At 38.3% G+C, this 20,676-nt stretch overlaps 1 protein-coding gene across 1 annotated transcript in view; it reads left to right on the top strand.

Annotated features, from left to right (window-relative positions):
- GPC6 (glypican 6) overlaps nucleotides 1-20,676 on the top strand; it is a 1,225,779-nt gene that overhangs the window by 394,924 nt on the left and 810,179 nt on the right. The window lies entirely within an intron of this gene.

The following is a 20,676-nucleotide window of genomic DNA, read 5'->3' as shown; positions in this document are numbered from 1 at the left end:
ATCTGCCTGACAGTGCAGGAGATGCAAGAGAGGTGGGTTTGATACCTGGGTTGGAAAGATCCCCTGGAGAAGGAAATGACACCCCACTCCAGTATTCTTGGCTGCAAAGTTCAGTAGGCAGAGGAAGCTGGCAGGCTACAGTCCAGGGGGCTGCAAAGAGTCAGACATGACTGAACGACTGAGTGCATGCGTGCGCGCGCACACACATACACACACACGCACACACACACGCAATCAAATACGGTGGCTTCAGAGGAAGGAGGGTGAGATTGGTTCTCTGCTCTACATAATTACTTTACTCAAGAAACAGGCTGCCAAGGGCAGCTGTCAGTGATGTGGAATTACTATTTTACACATCCTCTCTAGGTTCACCTTAAGAAGGGGTTCCTGTATCTTTAACTGCAGTGCCCAGAGATGGTCCATGGCAACCTACTCACCACCCATTGGCCAGGACTACTCACTTGACCTCCACCTTATTTCAGGGGAGGCTGAGAGACCTGGAGACACGTGGAATATTTTCTAAGCACTGTCTTTCTTACATTCCTTGGGTAACTTATAATTTTACTAAAGTAAACCCATAAATTGGATTACCCATGATGAAATTTGTGGGAGCCTTGTTTCCCAGTCTCGATTGATAAATAACATTACTTGGGTGTGTCCTCCAAAATGAGAATTTTTGTCCATACCCCCAAACCTACCAGATCAGGTGATTTCTTGGTGGAGCTTTTCGAACAGGGATTAACAAGTTTCCATGTGATTCTTATTAGACAACAACTTTGGAAAACCAGTGTAAGCTTGCTCGAAAAACAGTTCCAGAGTAAAATGAGAAGAAAATACACCTTGCTGAAGTCACACAATCACACATGTCACAATCACGATAGAACTCTCACAAATATTTCTAGCGGTATTAATTGCTAACATTTGTTCAGAACTTACCATGTCCCAGGCACTGTGCTCAGGTTCTTAATGCCTAACGGCTCACAAATAGGGCTCTGTGATGCCACCGCTTGACCAGTGAGGAGAATGAAGTTTTAAGAAGGCTAAGTACAATTTGTTCAGAGACAGGAAGGAGAAATAAAGTGGCATCAGTGGTAAAGAAGATGCTTGCCAATGCAGGGGACTTAAGAGATGGGAGTTCGACCCCTGGGTCAGGAAGATCGCCTGGGTTGAGAAGGAAATGGCAACCCGTTCCATTTTCCTTCCCAGTGCATGGCAGTTAAGAGACGAGGATTCGATCCCTGGGTCAGGAAGATCGCCTGGGTTGAGAAGGGAATGGCAACTCATTCCATTTTCCTTACCTGGATACTTCCATGGACAGAGGAGCCTGAAGGGCTACAGTCCACAGGGCACAACTGAAGCAACCTAATGTGCACAGGCAAGTAAATCTTGTTCAAAGAGCCAGGAAGGAGAAATCAATATTATATAGTTTCAATGGATCCAGAAACAATTTTAGTGTCTCTCTCTCACACACACACACACACACTCATACTCACACAGGCTTTCATCCTCAAGTTAGAGACAGTGCTAGATGATTTTTCTGAATGATACCCCTACTGTCCCCCAGCCCTAGTGACTGAGGCTTTTTAATAGTATTTATTTCTTCTAATAAATATTCTAAATATTCTAAAAGTTAATATTCTCCAGTTTAACACTGAGTGAACACCAACTCTTGATTTACTACGTGAATACAAGAAGTTTATCTTCTTTTTTTTTTTCTCTTTCCACTGTCTTCCAGACATAGATTCTTCTCAGAGCGTAAATGAGGGAAATTGCCAATGTAGTGAATTTTCTCCCACTTCCTTTTCTGATCCAGGATCTGGCGGTGGGGGAGCTACTGGGAGACCCGTGATTTGCAACAACAGCTCTCTTAAAATAATACATTCCATAGGAAGAAACAGATTGCCTCATTTTAAAATACATTTGAAACACTGAGGATTTGAGGAGGCTGTAGTATTTTTGAAGAACATTTTCATTTCAAAAGGAGGGCTTTGTATGTCTGAATTTCAATCTCTGTTATCTTGAACTCGGTTTCACAGGAGAAGCACTAAGAGCTATTTCATTGTGAATGGAAATGCAGGATGAAGAAAGGAGAATAAAACTCAGCTTCCTTCTGATTGTCCTATAAAAGTACATGTGTAATATTTAATAAAAAAATAATTATCTGGCAGGTGTGTAGTGCTTAGAGAAAAACCACATGTATAAAGTTACACTCACATAAATAATACATTAAGGTAATGAACCTGTTAATAGCACCTGATAACCAGATGTGTAGAAAATGAGCCAAACCTTACCATGAATGGCTTAACAAAAGGTAAATCAACACATCAGTATTCCTTATCTTCACAATGTAGTGCTTTTAAATAAGCCAAGAACTGAGAGCTGGCCACGTGTGTGTGTGTGTGTGTGTGTGTGTGTGTGTGTGTATAAATATATGGAGATAAACCTATTCATAAAGCATAACTGAAAGCTAGGGGATTTCCAGAAAGAAAATTTAATCCTAGGATTGAGATGAAGTGATAGAATTTAAGTCGCTAAGTATCATGTGATTGGAGGGAGGCTGGAACTCTGAGGGAAGGTGATTTGGGCAGAATGCTTTCTATCACATTATTTTATTCATCTTTTGTTGTTTATAGTTAAACAACTTAAACATTCTGCTTGAAATTTTCCTTATTCTGTATAAAAGAAAACGCATTGAGTGGAAATTTTACAAGGAGTGTAAGATATTATTTACCTGTATTCAGCTCTGCTTTTTTATTTCACTCTAAGTCCATCTAGTCAAAGCTATGTTTTTCCAGTAGTCATGTATGGATGTGAGAGTTGGACCATAAAGAAAGCTGAGTGCCAAAGAACTGATGCTTTTGATCTTGGTGTTGGAGAAAACTCTTGAGAGTCCCTTGGAGTGCAAGGAGATCAAACCAGTCAATCCTAAAGGAGATCAGTCCAGAATATTCATTGAAAGGACTGATGCTGAAGCTGAAACTCCAGTATTTTGGCCATCTGATGCAAAGAACTGACTCATTGGAAAAGATCCTGATGCTGAGAAAGATTGAAGGCAGTAGGAGAAGGGGACAGCAGAGGATGAGATGGTTGGATGGCATCACCGACTCAATGGACATGAGTTTGAATAAGCTGTGGGAGTTGGTAATGGACTGTTGCAAAGAGTCAGACACAACTGAGCGACTGAACTGAACTGAAGTATATATGGGGAGAGAAATTTTAAAGGAGGCATATTATTTCTTCTGTGATAAAGTATATATGGGGAGAGAAATTTTAAAGGAGGCATATTATTTCTTCTGTGATAAAGATGCAAGTTACTTTGGGCTTTTCATTAAAAATAGAAGAAATTTCAAAATGGAGATGTTATATCTGCAACTTAAGCCTGAAGATTAGGGGGAAAAAAAGTGATTAAATAGTACTTTCCTTGCTCCGCCACCGTGTATGAAAATAAGGACTCTCAAAATGTCTGAAGTCCTTTTAGACTACAATGTCCTAACTTACTGTGTTCTCAGATCTTCAAGTTATCAGTCCTTATTCTGAGGGCCTTCTCCTCTCTCAGATTGGAAGACGTGTCCTTGTCTCTGTTTCCTGGTGTCAACCCAGGGCTTCTGGCTGCCTCTTGCCCTATGCCCAGCCTCCCTTCTGCACAGGAGATGCTGTTCCGAACTTGTCCACTGCATGTTCTAGCAATTTGACTGGAAGTTTATAAAACATACCCGGTTTCCAATTCTTTCGCCAAGCCCTCACACTGAAATTCCTGGGAGAGTAAAAAGAAAAACAACAACAATCAGAACAATGTGCAGTGATTACCATATATAATTTTTAATGCAAATTGACTCTTTCTCTGCCGGGATTCAACCTTGTCTTTGGAGGACTTGGTACACCTTGACATTTTTTCTCCACTTAGAACATGGGGGCCCCTGGTGGGATTAGCCTGGATTTATAGGAAGGCACTGTCTCCTTCATTATGTAATCTCTGTCTCCTTTGCTTCACTTCGTAATAGTAATAATTTCCTAAAATTTAAATACAGCTAATTCTGTTATGTATTTCAAAAGCGTGATTTTCTTTGTCCCCAAATGATGGATATATCAGGGGGAAATTTGAATATACTGACAATTTTGAATTTGCTTATGCAGAATTTCACCTGCTAGAAACAGTCTGTGCCTATGTGTCCTGAGTTCCTCTGTTGTATCTGATTCTTTGTGACCGCATGGACTGTAGCCTGCCAGGCTTCTCTATCCATGGACTTCTCCAGGCAATATAGGACCAGGGAGTCAGTTCCTTTCTCCAGGAGAGCTTCCGAATCCAGGGATCTAACGCCAGGTCTCCAGCATAGCAGGCAGATGATTGTCTACTGTCTGAACCACTAGGGAAACACGCTGAGTTTAATGTAAAAAATTTCACCTGAGAGGTGCCCTGTAAGAATACACAGTGTATGTGTATACACACACACTCACACTCTCCCCTCAAACCTGGGCTAACTACAGAATTAGTCAGACTTGGTGAAAAATATAAATATGAGACTACTTGTGGCAAACATTTTGAGAATTTCAAGATGGCCATTGCAGAATGTCAAACCAATTTGACACCCGTCTAAGCTTGGGTGTTGAAGGATTGTGTATAGGTCACACACCCAGGAAGCTGGCCCTGCCACAGAACCTCAGTTCATCACTTGTGTTATGAGCCACATTCCATCTATACCTCCTGTTGCAACTTTCCCTCCATTTTCAGGCAGCCTTCCTTCTACCACTTCACAGTAACTCACAAGCTGCTCCTGCTGATAACCACATCCACAAGTAAAACTCGGCGATTTCATAGTAAAGTGTTGTTGTTATTTTAATTTTTATTTATTTCTTAAACTGCTCAACATGTGTAATCTGTGCTGGTGTTAATTAGTTCCTGTTATTTTCTATGTGACATGGTTGAAATGTTTGGCTGTTGTGCACTGAACTTTATTTTTTTTCATAAGCCCAAAACTTTTATCACACAATTTTGGAAAGCAAGGTGTTTTTTCTAATACATTTGTCATGAAAAGCAGAATTGATTATAATTATAAAGAAAATGAATAATTTTATTAAATATCCCTCAACACATGTTAATTGAATAGCAATAGTAGGGATATTTTTTAAGAATTTAATATTCTTGTGGACCTGTGTAAAGATCTGAGGTTTCAGTGTTGTTATCTACACTGAAGTTGCCTCAAATAACGTGTTTTGTAATCCCTCAAATATTCTTGAGCCACAGAGGATTCTTTCTTCATACAATTCTTTAAATTACACTAAGATCAGTATAAGAAAACTCAGCCTACATTGGAATTAATTAATCAATCAATTACATTGATCATGTGAATATATCCAAGAGAATGAGAGTACAGTTAATTTATTGGTTGCTTGTGCTTAGGTGGGAGTGCATAGCTGGAAAGCACAGAAATAAAAATGGAAAACTCATCCTTTTTAAGGGGCCGTAAATCAGAACACGAATTCATATTGCAAGATTGTCAAGTGAGAAGGGGGATTGCTCTTTCTTTAATCCTCCCTATCATAACCACTTGCATAAAAGAGTTTGGTAGAAAGGTGGTGAGTAAATGTTTATGGCACTTTAAAAGATGTCATATGATTTTATTGAAAAGAATTAAAGAAGGGAAGATGATAACCTAGAGATTGCTTAGCACGAGTGCCTCCTACAAGTCAGGAAGAGGATGTAAATGGTTACTTAGCTAGCCATAGGCTGATATGGAACCACAGGCTAAGTCCAGTTCTTCTGCATTAGGGTTCCTACATGAGTAACACAGAAGCGCTGCCTTTCTGACCTTCCTCTGGAGAGGTAAGGCAGATGAATCTAGAATGTTTCCCATAGAAATCTGATTCATGCAAACAGACTGCTAGGTAATGTTTAAGATTTGAACCCCAGATATGATTGATGTTCACAAATACATGCCACCAGCCGCCTAATTTACTGAGGCTCAGTGAGAAATTAAAATGTGGGGCCCTCAATGCTGAAAAATTATTAAGGATTTCAAGACAGTAAGTACTGAGCATTAAGTTGATAAGTACAGAAATTGTGTAAGCACAGGACCTTATGCTGCCTCTCAGGTTCAACACTCTTCAATTTGACCCTGTGAACCTGCACACACATATATAGAAATCTGGTTTTGAAAAATCATTCTTATTCTCTCAGGGCCCTGATAATAAATGAGTAACTGTAAATGGCCCATGCGGAGAAGGCAGTGGCACCCCACTCCAGTACTCTTGCCTGGAAAATCCCATGGATCCAGGAGCCTGGTGGGCTGCAGTCCATGAGATCGCTGAGTTGGATACGACTGAGTGACTTCACTTTCACTTTTCACTTTCATGCGTTGGAGAAGGAAATGGCAACCCACTCCAGTGTTCTTGCCTGGAGAATCCCAGGGACGGGGGAGCCTGATGGGCTGCTGTCTCTGGGGTTGCACAGAGTTGGACACGACTGAAGCGACTTAGCAGCAGCAGTAGCAGCAAGCAGTCCATGATACTTCATCTTTAAATTTATTTATTAATTTGAGAGATAGAATATGTTCCCAATGGGTTAGGAGCTAGAAATATGGCTGGGAATGAAATAGACCAGAACCTATGCTTTCAGGGGTTCACAATGTCATTTAAAAATTACTAGTAAAGTCAGCAAACAAGTGGGGCTCCCCAAGAGGCCCTAGTGGTAATGAATTCTCCTGCCAGTGTGGAAGACGTAAGAGACATGGGTTCGATCCCTGGGTCAGGAAGATCCCCTGGAACAGAGCATGGCAACCCACTCCAGTAGTCTTGCCTGGAGAATCCCATGGACAAAGGAGCCGGGCAGGCTACAGTCCATGGGGTCAGAAGAGGTGGACACGACATAGTGACTAAACCACCACCACCACCACCAGTTACATTCTGTGTTGTGGCTTTCCAGATTCAGATCCATCTCAGAGGGTGACGGTGCTTCCAGTTCAGATTCAGGGAGGAGAGACTGCCTCCTCCTCTGTCTTGTTCTGATCCACGTCAGCATTGCTTGTAGTTGTTGCTCAGTCGCTAAGTTATATCCGACTCTTTGTGACCTCATGAAGTGCAACGTGCCAGGCTCCTTTATCCTTCACTATCTCCCAGAGTTTGCTCAAACTTATGTCCATTGAATTGGTAATGCCATCCAACTGTTTCATCCTCTGTCACCCCCTTCTCCTTTTGCCTTCTATCTTTCCCAGCATCAGGGTCTTTTCCAGTGAATTGACTCTTCCCATCAGGTGGGAAAAGTATTGGAGCTTCAGCTTCCACATACTGTGGAATGAGTATTCAAGGTTGACTTCCTTTAGCATTACCTTCATGGGAAATAAATGGGGAAACAGTGGCAGACTTTATTTTGGGGGGCTCCAAAATCACTGCAGATGGTGATTGCAGCCATGAAATTAAAAGACGCTTACTCCTTGGTAGAAAAGTTATGACCAACCGAGACAGCATATTCAAAAGCAGAGCTATTACTTTGCCAACTAAAGTCCGTCTAGTCAAGGCTATGGTTTTTCCAATAGTCATGTATGGATGTGAGAGTTGGACGATGAAGAAAGCTGAGCGCCAAAGAATTGATGCTTTTGAACTGTGGTGTTGAAGAAGACTCTTGAGAGTCCCTTGGACTGCAAGGAGATCCAACCAGTCCATTCTGAGGGAGATCAGCCCTGGGATTTCTTTGGAAGGAATGATGCTGGGGCTGAAACTCCAGTACTTTGGCCACCTCATGCAAAGAGTTGACTCATTGGAAAAGACTCTGATGCTGGGAGCGATTAGGGACAGGAGGAGAAGGGGACGACAGAGGGTGAGATGGCTGGATGGCATCACTGACTCGATGGACATGAGTCTGAGTGAACTCCAGGAGTTGGTGATGGACAGGGAGGCCTGGCGTGCTGCGATTCATGGGGTTGCAAAGAGTCGGACACAACTGAGTAACTGAACTGAACTCCATGATAAAAGGGGCAAAAGACACATGGTCCACCAATATGCACCATTTCATAAGAGCTGTGGGTGGAGGTTTTCCTTAATAACTGTGACAATCTTTTCCAAATATTTCTACAGTGTTGGAGGGCCTGGGATTGGCACCAAGTCTTCCCAGTGTTGGGATGGGATTAAACGATTGGGACCAGCTGTGTCTGGCCTATTAGTTGTAGGAGCTTTACACTGGGTCTTATGTAAATGGTTAAATGGAAAACATTCCAGTCAATGACTCCACTTGGATTCTGAGCCATGATGAATTTTGCCTCCATGCCTTTCCCATGAACAAAAGAAGGGGAGTCAAATTTTAGATAAAGATATTTAAATGAGGGCATCAGCATAGGTTTTTAAGAAAATATTTTAAATATATCATTTAAATAAGACCCAGAGATTTTTTAAAGTATTTTTTCCTCCCATCTCTTATTTGGTCCGTTTTTATGATGCCGTTTTTAAAGTAAAGGTATTCGGAGGTATTTGAAAACAGCTTTACTAAAAAGCATGGGAAAAAACGTTGTAAGAACAGGAAAGAAGAGCCCAGGACTCAGAGTAGAGACCATTGGTACAATTATTGGAAAGAAACAGAGAGAGAAGCACCAAATAAGTAAGGCCCAATTTGCCAAAGTTTTTCCTTGTTATATGAGAAAAACTCACTGGACTTAAAATGAGATACAAAATGGTACTTCCAGCCAGGGGAAAAAAAAAAAAGCTATTTTAAGAAGTCATCATTATTTATCACCAAGAATCCATTTACTTCAAATGGCTTTTTAAGTCTGGCTACACAGTCTTTGAGTTCTGCTTAGCAGAGTTGAAAGCCTCTAGGAAAAGGTTAAACACACAGTCTGTTTATGTAGATAGTAAGTCTGGTAAATATATTGAAAATTGGAATAGCATCATTTGCTACACTCAGACACAGAAGGTCTCTCCCACCATCTGGAAATTCTTACTTTTTTTCTTTTGTAGCCTGCTATGTTTATTAGGAAAATAGATATGCATACATTTTTGAATAATCAGGGTTACATTGTTTATAAAAAAACACTATTAATAAAAATAGCAACACAATATTGTATCTTTTTATGAAAAGTATAGAGAGGCTATGCCAAAGTGAGCCACTGAAAGAATCTAATTTTCAATGAAATCTCTTTTATTTTTAATTTTCATAACTCACAGTTGAGTCATATAGTTGTTCCTTTTCAGTTCAGTTCAGTTCAGTCGCTTGGTCATGTCCGACTCTTTGCAACCCAATGAGCTGCAGCACGCCAGGCCTCCCTGTCCATCACCAACTCCCGAAGTCCACCCAAACCCATGTCTATTGAGTTTGTGATGCCATCCAATCATCTTATCCTCTGTCATCCCCTTCTCCTCCTGCCTTCAATCTTTCCCAGCATCAGGATCTTTTCAAATGAATCAGCTCTTCACATCAGGTAGCCAAAATAATGGAGTTTCAGCTTCAACATCAGTCCTTCCAATGAACACCCAGGACTGATCTCCTTTAGGATGAACTGGTTGGATCTCCTTGCAGTCCAAGGGACTCTCAAGAGTCTTCTCCAACACCACGGTTCAAAAGCATCAATTCTTTGGTGCTCAGCTTTCTTTATCAGCTTTATTTCTTTATGTCCTTTTCAGTAGTAGACAGTTAAAAAGATTAACTTAAAACATATGTTTTCTTAGACAGGTAGTAGCTTGTTCTGACATTAGGTTTAGATATAACAAAACCTGTTTTATACCTACATCTAGAGTCCTCAGTTGGTGAAATTCAATGTTACACTCTTTAAATAACGCAATAGATGAGACTATTCTGCTGAATCGTGTACACATCCTTAATGCTGTCCTGTGCTGTGCTTAGTTGTTTAGTTGTGTCCAACTCTTTGCAACCCCATGGACTGTAGCCCACCAGGCTCCTCTGTCCATGGGATTCTCCAGGCAAGAACACTGAAGTGGGTTTCTATTCCCTTCTCCAGATCTTCATGGCCCAGGGATCGAGCTTGTGTTTCCTGCATTACAGGCAGATTGTTTTCTGCCGTCAATAGATGCCTCCTATTGCACTGGCAATATAAAACCTAAAACATAAGTATCTACTGTTATAACCTTAGGTATTTTTTCCTAAACTCTATAAGTTTCACTTTTCTTATCTATAAAAATGTCCATGATAATGATAGCTCGCCCATAGGGTCATTTTGAGAAATAAGCCAAATGATGGATATAAAGCAGATAGTATTAGATTTGGCCATAGACAATGCAGAATAAAGTCAGGATCATTATAATTTGTATACAAATGTATATATATCCACAATTTATTGAATTATTTTCATTGATTGGGCTGTTCAATTGTGCATGTAGCACAGATTTAATTATTCAAGGTATTTCATATTGAGACTGCTTTCTCACTTTAGTAATTCTCAACAGGTCCCCACATGGAAACCAAGTGTCATGGAGACAATATTACATAGTGAGCAAGACCAGCTATGGGCTGAGACTGCAGAACTGGTTTTTAGTTCTAGCCTGTCTATATTTTCTGGACACTAGTCTCCCCATCTATAGAATGAATCAAGGGTCACAGTTGAGTTGTATTTTAATTATTTTAATGGACGTATTGCTAAGCACGAAAGTAGGTGTTCAGTACATGTTTGCTGAGTGAGTAAAAGGATCCTCCAATCACTGAACTCATGTGTAGCTCTAAAGACTAATTTCCTTTCTATAAAAAAAATGTATACCAGTTTTTCAGAAGAAGATATTTGCACATTTAAGAAAGATTTGTTTACATGGTATTAAAAATTGGAGCTTTTTGTTTTGGTCCATGCAATGAGAAAAACTCTTTTATGTGACTGGCAATGGATCATAGGTATCAATGACCATAATAAATTCTCTAATAAATATTGGCAAATAAGTATTGGCAAAACCAATACAGTATTGTAAAGTTAAATAAATAAGTAAAAAATAAATAAAAATAAATTCTGTAATAAATAAAAGCCAGTACACTTGCTTTTTTCCTTAAATCATATACTTGATTTTAGTATAAACTCCATCAAACTTTTTGACATTTCTGCCTGGTATGGGCTGTTTTGTTCCCCCATAATTTATTGAAGCCCTAACCCTGGGCTTCCCTGATAGCTCAGTTGGTAAAGAATCTGCCTGTAACATGGGAGACCTGGGTTCGATCCTTGGGTTGGGAAGATCCCTTGGAGAAGTTAAGCCCTAACCCCAACTACCTTGGAGTATGCCTGTGTTTGGAGACAGAGTTAATTAAGCTAATAAAGTCATTAGAGTGGGGCCTAATCTGACTGGAGTCTTTATATAAGACGAGGGTGTTTATATAAGAGGAGTCTTTTATAAGACTTTATATAAGAGGAGTCTTTATGTAAGAAGAGGGTGTTTTATATAAGAAGAGGGTGTTTGGGAAGAAAGGGGGACTGAGCACGGTCGCATGTGAAGCTGTAAGAAGACGGGCATCTACAAGCCAGGATGGGCGATTCAGAAGGAGCCAACCCTGCCATCACTTTGACCTCAGACTTCTAGTCCTTACAGTTATGAGAAATAAGTCTCTGTTGTTTAAAACACCCAGTCTATGGTACATTTTCATTGCAAAATAATACACTTGCCACCCAAACATTACTCCAAATCTAATGTTTTCTAAGAAGCCTTTCTGAAAACTCTGAATTGTTGTACCTCCCTAGTCATCTTGCATTTTTATTTCACTTTATGTTTTTCTTGAATTTTCTCTCTTCAAACTGATCACCAGTCGCAAAGGGATGTAAGTGATGCCTTGCTTGCTTATGTATGTTTCCATGTGTGTGTGTTCTCTGCAGTGTCTGCCATATGTCAAATACGTGAGATAGTAGATGTTCAATAAATATTTAGATTGATTTTAAATATTCATATAATAGATATTTATGAAATATATGAGTGATTTTCAGTTTAATGGGCTGATTCACCTTAGTATGTGGCTTTTGGTGTTTCCTTGGGCACAGACTATCAGAAATTCTGTTTCTGTATCATGTTATGCCTTGCTAGCCGAACTCTGCTATAGTTGACTATTGGGAGATTAAGAGTGGAAGAGGTGAGATTCTGAAAAGTGATTTGGTGAGCCTATTAAGAATTGGCATAACATCTTTGCTTCCAAAGTATTTGTTTTGACTACCGTGATGAAAAGTTTACAGAGAAAGAAGGTACTGCAAGGTTTAAAGCTCATAATTACCTTAAAGTAGATGTAGAGATGAAAGCTTAGAAACCACCCTGTCTTTGAGAATCTTTTATCAATGTCTAAAGTTTTAACATTGGGACATTGGATATCATTGGGATTAAAACTGGAGTTACGACATTTGCAGTGTCTGACTCTCAGCAATAATGAAGTAAGAGGATAACAAATGTTTCCCAAATAACCAAGTTGTGTGTGTTTGTGTGAACTATGTATACTATATACAATGACATGCACACAATAAAATCATAGCCTTCTGCCACCACCACTTTACCTCCATCAGAAGTAAGCATCCTTTTCCCAATAATGTCAAATTAGCCTTGATGAAATACAAAATCATTTACATATTTGAAGCACCAAATATCAAAGGGCTATTTATGGAAATAAATATTATTGGCTTTGAATACATTTACTTCTGAGTTTAGATAAGTCAGAAAACAAAAATATAGTAAGCTCTCTGGGTTCTGTTGAGTATGGACACATTTGACGGCTTGTGTAAAATCTGTGCTGAAAGTTTTCTATAAGAAAGGTTTCCCAAAAGTGATGCCTGCAAGTCACTTTTTTTTTTTTTTTTTTGCTAGTTTCTAATTTGGCAAGTAGCTTTTCTTATCTGTTCGTTGAACTCTGTACTTAATATATTCTCAGGGATTGAACTTGTGAGAAATGATTACTTGGTGAATTTATATTTAGAAGTAATTAAGAATGCTCCTTTGAGGTAACTGAGGTTTATAGAAGAAACATCACCTTTTTAGGTTCAAGATCATGGGACATTGTGACTATTGTAGTTTTCATATTTTCCCCTGAGCCAGGTTTCACAAGTTTTCCACATAACTCTTTTGCCATTGAAGAGGTTAGATAATTCCTGTCTTTAACCAAAACCTATTTCCCACTCCCCACCCCCACAAACACACAAAACAATGGAAAGAAAGAGCAGAGAGTAGGAAATAAAAGAACAACAAATCAGGGTATGATTTCCATTCTTTTGAGGATTTTAAGTTCATGTTTTAACATTTCTCAGCCGATGCTGCTGCTGTTTTTTTTTTAATATATTATTAGAGAGGAATTGCATCCCAGGAAGTCTTTAATCAAGAGTTAGGACTGTGCAGTTGAAAGAACCCATAATTTCAAATTACTAAACACATGTTTTTTTTTCCCACTCCCTGCTTCCTCTGGATGTAAAAGAGCAGTTTTTAAATGAAGATGCAAATTACTATTTGTTCATGATAACTTTAGCATGCTACTTGGTTTACATTTTAAAAAATGATCTAATAAATACAAACTTCACCACAGGGGATTGCAAAGACTGGTTTGTTAGTTTAATTTAATTTTTTAATTAATAAGTGTGGTCTGAAGTGTACACTTTCTGTCTTTAGACCTGAAAGACCTTAGAATATGGAGTTGGTCTTGATATGCTTATAATGGAATCAGTGTTTTCAGAAACCTCAGGATCCAATTATTGGTGTTCCAGACAAGATATTACTTGTCCCTTTATCAGTTGTACTGTCTCCTGTCTGTCCTCAGCTGAAGATCCAGCCTAATCTGGTGGGACAAATTAACCAGTTAAAAGTTGCAAATGGAAAGATAATTTTGGAGTTTGGGGTTAACATGTACACCCTACTATGTATAAAATAGGTAAAGAAGGATCTGCTGTATAACACTGGGAACTATATTCAATATCCAGTGATAACCTATATTGGCAAGCAATCAGAAAAATAATATATATAAGGTTAGCATCACTGACTCAATGGCCATGAACTTGGGCAAATTCCAGGAGATAGTGAGGGGCAGGGAGGCTTGGCATGCTGCAGTCCAAAGAGTTGGAAATGACTTAGCAACTGAACAACAATATATATGTGTGTGTGTATGAATGAATCATTTGAAACTAATGCAGCCTTATAAATTAACTATAGTTCAATTAAAAAAAAAGTGTTGAGAATGACACCCAGTAATGGATGTCAGGCCAAGTCTTTGGCCAAAATAATTTATACTATAACTTATAACCATCAGGCCAATTCTTTGGCCATAATAACCTATGACTATCTTTAATAGTTAAAGAGTATGTTCATATGCAAGTTACAGGAAACCCTGCTAAACAGAGGGTTAAGCTCATTTATTATTTTATTCTGTCTTAACAAGAAATCAGACTATTTCCAAGTCTGGGCATATATCTTGTGGATCCAGGAGGTCTGGTGAATATGTCTGTAATTTTCTTGATTTTTTACTTCATGGATACAATATGGCTGCTTAATCACTTGCTATCACATTCAAATTCCAAAAAGTTTAAAGGAGGTAAAAAACATAGTAGAAAAAGATGGGAGAAGGAAAAAGCAACATCTGTATTGGAAAATAAACATTTTCCCCCAAATTCTTAGCAGACTTTTACTTGAATGTTATCAGCCAGAACAGTGACATATGACCACTCTTATGCAATGGGATATGAGATAGTAGACTTTTAGCTTTCCATAGTAAAAGAAAAACAAAGGAAGGAATATGAACAAGCTCAAATAAACAAAACTGTAAAATCTGCCACAGATCAACCCAGAGTTTTACTATGTGAGATTAATGAAGCATAGAGCCTAAGGATAGCTGCTAGACATCACAGCGAGCTCAGTGAGAATTTTCCCATTTATCCAAAGACAAACACAAATCTATGTATATATTCAGGAGAGAATGTTGAGTTATCTCACAAATCTGAATCTAGCAGAATTTAGCATAATAGAATTTTTTACTTAGTTCTACCTTAAGCCCCATCTTATTACCCCTAAATAGCATATAAAACCTGAAGCTGTTTTGAATTACTTATTTGGGGAAACATCCTTCTTTTATGAGAAGTCAATAATTTTCTATTTCTGTAGGCTCAGAAATTGAGGACTTTTCATAATGTGGACATGTTATACCCCAAGTTGTCCCATGGTAGAGACAATTTCACCATGAAATAATGAGCCTCGGGTCACTGCAAATGCCCCAGGGCGGATACAGTAGAAATTCTTATTCAGAGTGAAGAATGAATCTCTGAAGTTCATCACAAATAGTATGAAAAATAAAGAAAATCTAGAAAAATTAGATGTATTGCAAATATGGTTTCAGATCCATATCCTTCCAAAAAAGACCTGGGAGGTTCTGGTGCTGTTGTGTGCGTGTTAATTCAAGTGTGCAACTTCTCTTCATTGAAGCCATGCTCAGAGCAACGCTGAGAAATGTAGCAATCTGTCTTGCATCAGAGAAATCCCCCAGTGAGATCTGCCCAGCATAGAATTTCCTGGCATAATATGGTGAGATTCACTCTAAGCACATTACTTTAGCTGTGATATCACTGGGAAGGAACAGAACGTATCTTTTCATAGTCCCAGTTTTTTGCTCCATCCTGCAAATGACACATGTTACCAGTTTTCTATTTTCTCAGCACTTACAGAGTCTATGGTTTGCAGTCTTCCTGGTAGGGCTGCCCTTGTGGCTTAGACAGTAAAGAATCTGCCTGCAATGCTGGAGACCCAGGTTTGATCCCTAGGTCAGGAAGATCCCCTGTAGAAGGAAGTGGCAACCCACTCCAGTATTCTTGCCTGGAGAGTCCAATGGACGGAAGAGCCTGGTGGGCTATAGTCCAAGAGGTTGCAGAGAGTCAGACACAACTGAGCGACTAACAGTTTGGTGCAGGAAAAAGCTCCTTGTTCTTTCCCTGTACTGTTCCCCTCACTCTGGCTCCATTCCTCCGTATGGACTAGCTCTACCTACTTAACAATATGTTGATTTTCTGCAACAAGAGTTCCAGATTTCTGGCTCCACATTCCATAACTATCGTACCCAGAGTGAACAAGAATGTGCATATTAACACCATCCCAAGATGGACTCAATGAGCAATGCTTTGAGGAAGTTAGGTTATGATGAGGGTAAGCTAGGAAGCTAGAATAGTGTCCTCAAAGTTGTTTAATTCCAAACAATGATAGAGGCTGTTTATAATGGTCAATGAATGAGATTTTAATGAGTAAAATGTTAGAAACTTGTAAATATAAAGCAACAATTCATAAATAATTCGTGTGTGCTCAGTTGCTCAGTTGTGTCCAATTCTTTGCAACACCATGAACTGTAGCCTGCCAGGGACTTCTGTTCATGGAATTTCCCAGGCAGTAATACTGCAGTGTGTAACCATTTCCTTCTCCAGGAGATCTTCCCAGCGCAGGGATAGAACATGCATCTCCTGTATTGCAGGCAAATTCTTTACCACTGAGTCACCTGGGAAGCTCCTTATAGATAATAGATCTACATTATTCTTGAGTTTTGAGGTCAATGGGGTATTAATTCTGCCAGTGTCAAAACATTGGTGAGAAGAAATGAACAATAAATAGTGGAAAACAAAGCAGTTTTAGTTTTGTTTTGTTTTGTTTTGTTTTTTTGGTTTTTTCCAAAATGGTGTTTCCTTTTTTGGGACCTGCTTTTCAAGTTAGTTGTAGAATTTACAAGAAAAAAATGTGTTTGCAGTGGCAGAATTAATTACAAGGAAGTGTAGTAGGAAATATTATCACATGTTCCTGCTTGTTACCATATGAGGGGCAGTGTTTCTCTGGGGGCTTTAGACATCCACACCCTTGTTGACTTTGGACTTGGTCTGCTTCTCATTTTTGCCAAAAAAAAAAAAAAGTGAGAAGACAGGATATGTGCCACACCCCATCAGCAGCTTTAAGAACCACTGTGTGTTTCACCCATCTCTATTGCTCTTTCTCTGTGCTGCAGAATGACATGCCATAAATAAGAACAGCTTGTTCGCTCTAGGTCTCCAGATTAGAAGAGAGCGGAACAGAGTTGAAACCATTAATTCACAATAGTGAACTTGAAACATCGATAAAAAATAAGTTAATGAGTGAGACATACATTTTATTGTTTAAGTCTCTGGGATTTCTGGGTTATTTGTTACTGCATCAGAGCTGACTACTACAGAACTTATTATGCTTTCTTATTTTATAAGTGGGTACCACCCTCACTGGACTGCTCCCCAAAGTCCAGAATAATGGTTTAAGTTTTCCTTTCTTTCCTCTTAGTGGAGCATATCTCCACAACCCAGAATGGAAACATTTTAACTTATAATTTAAAGAGGACCAAAGGAATATAAAATGCTGGGTCTTTTCCTCTTTATGATGTATGAAATTCTTGGAATTAAAACAGATTTATCTGTTTGGAGAGAATGGTGGGCAGGCATAGAGTAAATGTCAATGATCAAAAAGGCAATGCTAACATTTTCTTAAACAAAGATAATCTTCTTTATACTAACCCTTTGCAATATGAGAAGGAAGGATTTCTACAGAATAGGTTATATACATAGTTTATTCACTTTAGGGATGTAATAAACTATTATTGACTTTTTGGACTTGAGCATTATTCTATGTGGCACATTTTATAATAGCTTGTGCTCCTTGGCAGACTGTTGGAGGCTTCAATCCCTAAAAATCTTTTAAAGTAATTGCTGACTTTAGGAAAACTGATTAGTAAAGCCGCATTGAATAACTAGAGGTCTCTTGTGATGTTTTGCCAGAATAATTCACATAAGCATGTGATATAGGTTCTTTGAAACTTTCCTTTTCCTTCATATGTTTCAAGAGAAGATTTATCTCAGGTCACATGGGTGAAATATGGTACAGATTATTTTCAAACAGTATTCTACCTAAATGCAGAAGCCCCAGGTAGAGTTCTATAGAAAATGTGCTTCCTGGACAAATGCTGAGTTTAAGCATTGACATCTTATATACAGTTGTAATTGAAAAGGTCCTTGTAGACATAGGACTTACACACATATATTTCTACTGTCTGAGGAGACTCCTAAAAGTCAACATGTTTTGCCATGTGAAAGTGCAGTTCTCAACCTGAAATGAATTACTAACATAGGTTGTTTTTGATTGAAGAACGTTCTCTTGAAATAATAATATTCAGGCATCATGACCTCCATTATGTGGCCATCATATTAGCTATGACAAATGGGAACAATCCAATGGTGTCCAGATTGCTCAAGTCATTTTGTATGATGCAAGACAGGGCACTCATTTTAAATGAACAGACCTTTCAAGGTTCACAAGTTGCTGAGAGTCCCAAAAGAAATCCAATAATAAAGTCAACATGTAACCTTCATCTACACTGTAGAAATATTATGCTACATTTTAGCTTCTAGGTAAAAAATGCATCTGAGTTCGCTGTATATGAGAATGTTCTAGTCACATGCTGTAAAGTTGCACTGAAATTGTCAAGTAGATCAACAAAACACGTATAACATTTAGTGATATGACATTTGCTGGTATGTAACTCTCTTGGGACTATCTTACTCTGTTGAGACATAACCCTTTTATAAGTTTTGAAATATTCACAATGTCTAAGGTATGCTAATTAATTAACAATGTCTCCAAGATGGAAATAATAAATTGTTTATATATATGTTATACATACGCAAATATAAAAATTTAGACTTTTGAATATACATATGCTAAGTTGCTTCAGTTGTGTCCGACTCTCTGTGACGCCATAGATGGCCTCCCACCAGGCTCCCCCGTCCCTGGGATTCTCCAGGCAAGAACTCTGGAGTGGGCTGCCATTTCCTTCTCTAATGCATGAAAGTGAAAAGTGAAAGTGAAGTCACTCAGTTGTGTCAGACTCTTCGCGACCCCATGGACTGCAGCCTACCAGGCTCCTCCACCCATGGGATTTTCCAGGCAAGAGTACTGGAGTGGGTTGCCATTGCCTTCTCTGGAATATACATATAGGAATATGTATATGTGAATGTATAATATGTATTACTATATATATATTCTAAATCTTAATTTTTGCAAAAGCAAACATTTGTCACAATTACTTTTTTAGCCAATACTATGTTTTTTGATTAGTCTTCTATTTTCACTTTAAAAATGTAAAGGCTGTTTAAAAGTTTGAACCTTATTCACAGCAATAGTATCAACTTTCTTTGAAACTGTCTTTCAACATAATCACTTTCTTTCAGTAGTACGTGTACTCACTTTCCAGGATACACTAGTTATTTTAGATTAACAACTCTAACAAGATCCTTTCATTGCCATCAGTGTCTCAGACTTGAAGGCATTCTAGATTTTATCTTTGGGAAAAAGAGTCAAAATTACAGTTGGACTTGATTAAAGATAATAGAACAAATTATAACTGTATAGAGAAATCAACGATGACCAATTATATCTTGAGAATGGGATTTTAGAAGTGAAATCGTAGGAAATGGTGTAAAGTTCATTTTACATGTATAATAATGTGTCAAAATAACTGGTTAATAATTACCTAAATTTTATTTCCATGTGATAATTATTATTTATTTCAAAAATATTTGAGTAAACTAGTAGTAAAATAGCATATGTATTTATATTAAAATTTTTATTTACTCAATCAACAGTTATTTAGCTCCTTTTTTGGAATTAAATACTAGATGTTTAGGATTATAGCATGAAAAGTTAAGCAAAAGAACAACAAAATGATCTGCCATCATGGTGCTACATACTAGTGGAGGTAGCAAATAATAAAGAAATAAAAAATTTTTTTAATAGAATTTGTCAGATAATTCTGGGTGCATGGAGAGAAATTAAGCAAGCAGAAGCAGAGGGTAGAGAATGAAAGGAGGCAGGGGTGATATTTTCAAGTGAGCACTTAGGAAAGGCTTCACCGGAGGAGATATTGAACATAGTACAAAGATCCTGAGGAAGGAACGTGCCTGGAATTGCTTTGAGCTTTAAGAATACTGGTGTGTCTATGTTCATCAGTGATATTGGCCTGTAGTTTTCCTATTTTGTAGTATCTTTGTCAGGTTTTGGTATTAGGGTGATGGTAGCCTCATAGAATGAGTTTGGAAGTTTACCTTCCTCTGCAATTTTCTGGAAGAGTTTGAGTAGAATGGGTGTTAGCTCTTCTCGAAATTTTTGGTAGAATTCAGCTGTGAAGCCGTCTGTCTGGACCTGGGCTTTTGTTTGCTGGAAGATTTCTGATTACAGTTTCAATTTCCGTGCTTGTGATGGGTCTGTTAAGATTTTCTATTTCTTCCTGGTTCAGTTTCGGAAAATTGTACTTTTCTAAGAATTTGTCCATTTCTTCCACGTTGTCCATTTTATTGGCATATAATTGCTGATAGTAGTCTCTTATGATCCTTTGTATTTCTATGTTGTCTGTTGTGATCTCTCCATTTTCATTTCTAATTTTATTGATTTGATTTTTCTCTCTTTGCTTCTTGATGAGTCTGGCTAATGGTTTGTCAATTTTATTTATCCTTTCAAAGAACCAGCTTTTGGCTTTGTTGACTTTTGCTATGGTCTCTTTTGTTTCTTTTGCATTTATTTCTGCCCTAATTTTTAAGATTTCCTTCCTTCTACTAGCTCTGGGGTTCTCCAATTCTTCCTTTTCTAGTTGCTTTAGGTGTAGAGTTAGGTTATTTATTTGACTTTTTTCTTGTTTCTTGAGGTATGCCTGTAGTGCTATGAACTTTCCTCTTAGCACTGCTTTTATAGTGTCCCACAGGT

Source organism: Capra hircus, chromosome 12, assembly GCF_001704415.2.
Source record: "Capra hircus breed San Clemente chromosome 12, ASM170441v1, whole genome shotgun sequence".
NCBI lineage: Eukaryota > Metazoa > Chordata > Mammalia > Artiodactyla > Bovidae > Capra > Capra hircus.
Note: the sequence above shows the minus strand (reverse complement) of the source record. Positions and strands in the feature narration are given on the sequence as shown.